Raw genomic sequence first — 6,517 nt, 5'->3', positions numbered from 1 at the left:
TGACTCTATCCCAGTAGGTGAGGAGCTCCACATGAACTAAGGAGATGCCTTCAAAGGGAGGTGAGACACGTTTCTACAGATCCTTGCCCTGGGCGGCTGGGCTGTGAGTGTCGGGGCCAGTACGGGGCAGCCAGTTGCCCTGTAGTCTTGAGATGCCCCCACTTGGAAAGGATTTGAGCTCAGATCCGAGTGACGGGTGTCAATTTGGAAAAGTGGGAGAGGCAGCGTGCAGGGGGCAGGAATTGGGGACTGGGGGAAGGTCAGGAGTCCAGCACCAGCTCTGCCGGCCTGACCTGTGGCTGGACCAGATGTTCCCAAACTACCTTGGTTGGTGCCTGACTTTTGGGGGCCTGGGCAGCCCCTCAGCCCGCCTGGAACTCTGCTCGCCGTGAGGGAACATGTTGGGACGCCCGCATGAGGCTGTCCCCGGACCGGGAAGCTCCTTGAGGACCAAGTGACCGTTTGCTTTAAACGTGCACTGTGAAGTGATGGATCCGGAAGAAAAGTACAAAATGAACCACAAGAGGCGGGGAGTCGCTTTGATCTTCAACCACGAGCAGTTCCACAGTCTCCTGGGGCTGCACCGCCACCGGGGCACCTGCGTAGACCGGGATAATCTCTGTTCCAGGTACCGTGTCTGGGTGCCCGTAGGCCATGTCCCCTCGTAGGACTGCCAGGAGGTTGGGATCTCGGACACCAGCTGGGGCGATGCCCCTCACCTGGGCTGGCTCTGGTGTCCCGCGGGTCCGCACAGCTTCCCTGAGCATCACCCGAGGTCCTGGCACTGACTCCTGCGGCTCGATGGTCAAGACTCACTGGCGGGGTCCCCAGACCCCCAGAGGCCAGGGAGGTGCCTTAGCCACATCTGCAGAATGATCATGTTTGGTTTTAAGCACTGATTGTGTTTGGGATTTTTTGGCAGGTGGGGGGCTCACCTGGTGGGTCCCCTGGTTCTCACACAGGAACCAGCGTGGGTGGTGTGCGGGGGACCCTGTGGGGTGTCTGGTAATGAACTTGGGTCGGCCCTGTGCAAGGCGATGCCTTAGTCGCTCGACTGTCGCACTGGCCCTCTCGAACAGCGCCTGAGTTTTGCACCAGCTGGAGCTCCCCCTCTACCACCTGGCTGGGTGCGCCCCTAAGAATCAGAAACAAAGCAAGCGAGGGCACCAGAGTGGATTCTGGCCTGTGCCAGCACGTCCGCAGTCTAACGCGTTGTCAGAACCGTGTCTGCACCGCGAGGGCGGCACTTGAGCCGGGAGAAACCCCAGAGGATTGGGGTGAGCAGGGAAAACCCTCAGGGTCACATTGGGCGTCAGTTTCTCCCGAGGGGAAAGTCTGTGTGTTTGGTCTGGCTTGGGGGGCGCCCAGCTGTGCCCAGGGCTTCCTGCTGGGGCTGGGGGGACCCTCTGGGCGGCCAGGGAGGTGAGCGCCCACCCTCTGTGCTACGGCTCCGACCTGGAGGGTCAGTTTGTGTGTCCTGTAAGTGGGCGTCCAGCCCTCCGTCCAGCCGGGCTGTGGGGAGACTCGGAGTGGCCCCCAACTTCCCTTCCTGTTGCTCCCCAGGTTTCTGAAACTAGGTTTCGAGGTGATTTGCTACAACAACCTCAAAGCGGAAGATGTACTGTCCAAGATGTATGACGGTAGGTGGACACCCTCCAGTCTGGGGCGAGAGCCCGGCCTGGCCGCTCTGGAAAGACAAGCTGGATGGTCTGAGTCAGTCGCCGTCTTACACGGGCCCCGGGTAGTGGGTTCCTCCTCCACGTCAGGGACCCTTGCAAAGCCTCCGGCCCCCAGTGCCGATTAAGTTCCATCACACGCCCAGCTGGCCCACTGGCATCAGGCTGGAGAGGGCGGGGCACGGATAGGCAGCTGCCTGGAGGCCGTGCCCGTGGGCTCTTGGGATTCTGACATCAGGGGACCCCTTCAGACCTCGTCCCCTCCCTGCCTGCTTTTATCCGCCTGTGGAGAGGGCCGTGCTCTGAACCGTGGATTCTCCTCTGAATGCTGAGCACTGACTGGGGTTTACCAAATAAAAATGAAAAGGCTCTTTGCAGAATATTTTAAGCAGCAGATGACTAAAAAGCTCTGACTGCCAAAATCACTGGCCCTTGAACAGGGCTCCCATAGGAGTCTGCGCACATGAAAACTTGGGTACTGGTTTTTTCCACATGGAGATATGGCTGCGAGAGTTTAATCCTTAATTCAGTGAGGATTAATCACATGAAAGTCACACGAATGAATGTGATCTCTCATTACTGTATTCTCGGTGACAGTTTTGGGACCTCAGGTATGGCCACCATGATTCCTTTAGTTTTTGTCATTATTCTGGGTTTTTTGTTGGTTGGTTTGTTTTGGCACAGTGCTCATGGCTAACTCCTGGCTCTGTGCTCAGGATTCACTCCTGGAGTGTCTGCAGGGAGCACGGGGGTGTCGACTCGACTCAGGTAGAGCTATCGAGCACTTGTTTCTCTCTGAACGTCAGCATCAACCGCCAGCCACATCGACGCCGACTGCTTTCTCTGTGTTTTCCTGACCCACGGCGAAGGCAGTCACATTTACACCTACGACGCTAAGGTGGAGATTTCCATGCTGACAGACTTCTTCAAAGGCGACAAGTGTAGGAGCCTGGTGGGCAAGCCCAAGATCTTCATCATTCAGGTAGACCGCCAGCGACCGTGAGGGCACTGACAGGCTCCAGAGAGACTTCTCTGGGTGCTGGGAGGCATTGGATGCCATCACTGTCAGTTGCAACTTGAACCCTGCGTCATAATCCCACCCTGTCCTAGAAAGAACTCTTAAAGAGTCTCCGTCTTTAACCCCACGGAAGCCAGGGTGTGAGACCAGCCGAGCCTGGGGTCCTCCCTGGCCACATCCATTCTGGTCTCTCTAACGCTAAATGGAACATTCCAGATTGTTGCTCTTCCAGACAAGTGGGCAGGACACATGTTGGGCCCGGGAATGCGTTGCCCTTCGTTTGAGCTGAGAGGGCTGGAGCAGGCCCCTGAGCATCCCCCCTAGAGATATAGAGAGGCAAGGCAGCACCATGACAGGCTCGAAAGAAGCTGGAGAAGCAAGGCCTCGGTTTTGCTTCCAGAGTTCCTGGGATTGAGCGCAGATACCTGGAATTGAGCATGATTACCCCGAAGTGAGAGAGCCAGCGAGGTCAACTAAGGGTTACCAATCAGATACAGACAGGGGAGTCCCCAGTATATAACCATTCAGATGCAGGTGGGGAATAACCTTTCATCACCACTATGGAACTGATGGAAGTCTTACACAACTCCAACTTAGAACCAGTCAGCTAAGGACAAGTAGTGGAAAGTCCCTCAGACCTCGGACCAGGGTGGTCTGTGAAAAGTCCCCGTTACATAAGATAGGGTATAAAAGCCCCTCCCTTTTGAGACACGGGCCGCTCGTTCCAAGAAGCCTCCCGCTGTGTGGGTGAGCCGGCGAGAGCCCTACCTCCAGCTAGTCAATAATGACCCTTTGCTTATTGCATCGCCACTTGTCTTCTCATGGTTCCTCCGGGGACATCTCGGCCTGGTTTTTCACCCTAGATAATTCAAAAGAAATTCCGGACCTCGTCACCTCTCCGTTGGCTGCATTTGCTGAGCTCGAGGGTGCCCACACCTTTTCTCTCTCGACCTGTCGGGGCCACATGGCGGTTCTCGGGCTGTCCCCGAGCTAGAGGGCCGTGCGCTTCCCCAGCTGCCCTGGGTCCCTCTGATCCACACCGGAATCAGTGGGCCCCCATCAGCCCCGCTGCTGCCTGTGTCATAGGCGTGTCGCGGTGACAAGCATGACAAGCCCGTCCAGTCCATGGAGGAGGTGGATGCGACCCGCCTGCAAGACAGCAACGAGACCTAGGTGGACGCGGCGTCCGTGTACTCGCTGCCTGCTGGGGCCGACTTCCTCATGGGCTACTAGGTGGCTGAAGGTGTGTGGGCCGGGGGGTCTCTGGCTTCACGTGGGGGCCCTGAGCGTCACCATGACGAGACTCCCTCCTTTTGAGTGGCCACAGCCACGGGGGCCGTCGGTACTCGTGTTTTGATGCAGTACTGATGCAATTACTTATTCTGTGTGTGATGTACTGCTTATTGACATAGGTAGCACTTTAGCACTGTTGTTCATCGATTTGTTTGAGCGGGCACCCAGTAACATCTCACATCAAATTGTGAGACTTGTTGTTACTGTTGTTGGCATATCCGGAGCTCCGGCACCTCTCAATACTTGGCATATCGAATACGTCACGGGAGCGTTCCAGGTGCTGTTGTGTGAGTGGGATACTGTCGGTGTAGTATGGCTGGTAATATAGAAGATCCTGTGTGGAGCACTGAATTAGAAATACAATATGTAAAGATAAAATTTCCCATGCGTTTTATATAAACGCTGTGCTTTACAAACTTGTTCATGATGATTTGTTACGGGTATTCAGTGTTCCAACACCAATTCCCCCACCCTTGCTCCAGTTCTCCCAATCTCCCCTGAGCCTTCCCTATGGCAGACCCCCAAGACTCATTTGATAGTGTTCGGCTAACTTAATACTTGAGTACATGAGCCTTGGGATGGCCTGGGGCTTCCGGTTCCTTTCATCACTCTCCCAGTTCTCAGCCCGTAGATGTTTCACCATCTGGGTTACCTCACTTTCTCTTTCATTGCTGATTTGTGCTTTTTTCCCCCGATCAGCCTCGCTAAATGTTTTCCGAGTCTGTATTCTCAGAGATTTAGCTCTTACTGTCCCCGTGGTCTCTGCTGTTTCTGCACGTTTCTTCTTACATGGGCTCTCAAGATCCCTTTAGGTGTTAATTCTGGAGTTAGTCCATTTGCATCTAAAGCGATCAACTGACAGGTAATATTGAGGTTCAGTTTGTTTTATGATTGCCATGAGGTTCATAAAACAATTTTGAACTCTTCCGAAAAGCACAAGTTCACTCCCCACCTTTTCTTCTTCTGCCTTGGCTGCTGTAGTCTTCCGATCAACCTTCATGGCCGGCACTGCGAATGGCAAACGTAGACTGAACTGATTCATCACCAGTGACACTTTGTTTTCCCACTTGAACTTAAGATTATGATCTCCTGTAAGGCTGAATTCCTCTGGCCTGCCTAGAAAACGATCTGCAGGAAGGTTGTCAGAATTGAAACGTGAGGATTCCTGCCTGGAAGCGTCTTAATTCCCCGCAGGCCAGCGTGGAGGGTTGCCGTCCGCCCATGGGACGTGCTGCTGTCGGGGTCCTCCGGGTTCTGAGGTTTCTTCCCTTTCTCTCCCTCTGGGGCCCCTCGGGTGCGAATGCTCCTGTGCCTGGGCTTCAGCGGAGTGAGCGAGACCTCGCCCCGTGTGGGGTTGTCCCAGGCCTGATCGGCCCTTGGGTGGTGTCTCTGTCAGCACGCTGTGGCCAGCAGTGTGGGGGCTGTTGGGTGTCAAGTGTCCGGGGTCTGCTTCAGACGGGGGCACTGCTAAGGTGATGCCGTCCCAGAGTCCTTAACAGCAGCTGACGGCTGGGCCCAGGGTGACGTGCCCAGGCTCAGTCTCTCCACCGTTTCCTGGGCCCCCCACACCAAGAGCTGAGACCCCCTTCCCGGCTCTCGGCGCTATTCCAGACGCAGCCAGCGTCACCATTTTGATGAATCCCTTCTCACCCGAGAATAGTCCGGGGACGTGTCTGACCGTCTCAAGGAGCCCCTCGAGCTCTCCGTCCCCGACCATGACCCTGTGCTTTGCCTCCTCAGGGTATTTCTCGCACCGGAATACTCGGGACGGCTCGTGGTACATCCAGGATCTGTGTGAGTTGCTGGGGAGATATGGCACGGCCCTGGAGATCACGGAGCTGTTCACGCTGGTCAACAGGAAGGTGTCCCTGCGCGAAGTGGACATCATGGACTCCGTCAAGGAAAAAGACGCCAAGGGCAAGAAGCAGATCCCCTGCTTCGCCTCCATGCTCACCAAGAAGCTGCGCTTCCTGCCCAAGCCCCAGTGAGGCCGTGGCTTCATTCTTCCATGTCAGTCTGCAGAATGACTCCTCATTCATCTCTTGCATACACAGGGCCAATCGCATGGTACAGCAGCTTGAATCACGGTGAAGGGGTTTTGGCTAAGATTGACGAACATTTGTAATGTTTGATTTTGATAGTATGTCACAAAATTGCACTCCCCATTTTATAAATTTTTTTATTAAAGCTTATGACCTTTGAAAGAGTTTGGAGTTTGTGCTTCTCATTATCCCTTCATGCGTTGCCAGTTTAGAGCTTGGGTCCAGCCAGACGTGGGGTGAAGGGTGACGGGCATGCAGAGAAACCCCCTCGGGAGCAGGTGATGGCTGTTCCCTTTATTCCCAGATACACACATAGTTTATAGAGGGTCTCGGTTTACCAGAAAGTCCAATCACAGAGGCTCAGCATCACTGACCCATCCCCGTTCCTTCTCTGTCTGCCCTGGTCCAGTCCCAGTCAGTGCTGGACGCTGCAGTTGGGTGACTTTCTAAGATTCCGTGACAGTGTCTGTGTCTGGGGCTCTTGTGTC

At 55.1% G+C, this 6,517-nt stretch overlaps 1 pseudogene; it reads left to right on the top strand.

Annotated features, from left to right (window-relative positions):
• Positions 1-488: 488 nt before the first annotated feature.
• On the top strand, positions 489-5,975 carry LOC129405835 (caspase-6-like; annotated as a pseudogene).
• The last annotated feature ends 542 nt before the right edge of the window (positions 5,976-6,517 follow it).

The sequence above is a fragment of the Sorex araneus genome, chromosome 6, assembly GCF_027595985.1.
Source record: "Sorex araneus isolate mSorAra2 chromosome 6, mSorAra2.pri, whole genome shotgun sequence".
Taxonomy (NCBI): domain Eukaryota; kingdom Metazoa; phylum Chordata; class Mammalia; order Eulipotyphla; family Soricidae; genus Sorex; species Sorex araneus.
The sequence above is the reverse complement of the archived record's forward strand: the minus strand, read 5'-3'. Positions and strand labels throughout refer to the sequence as shown.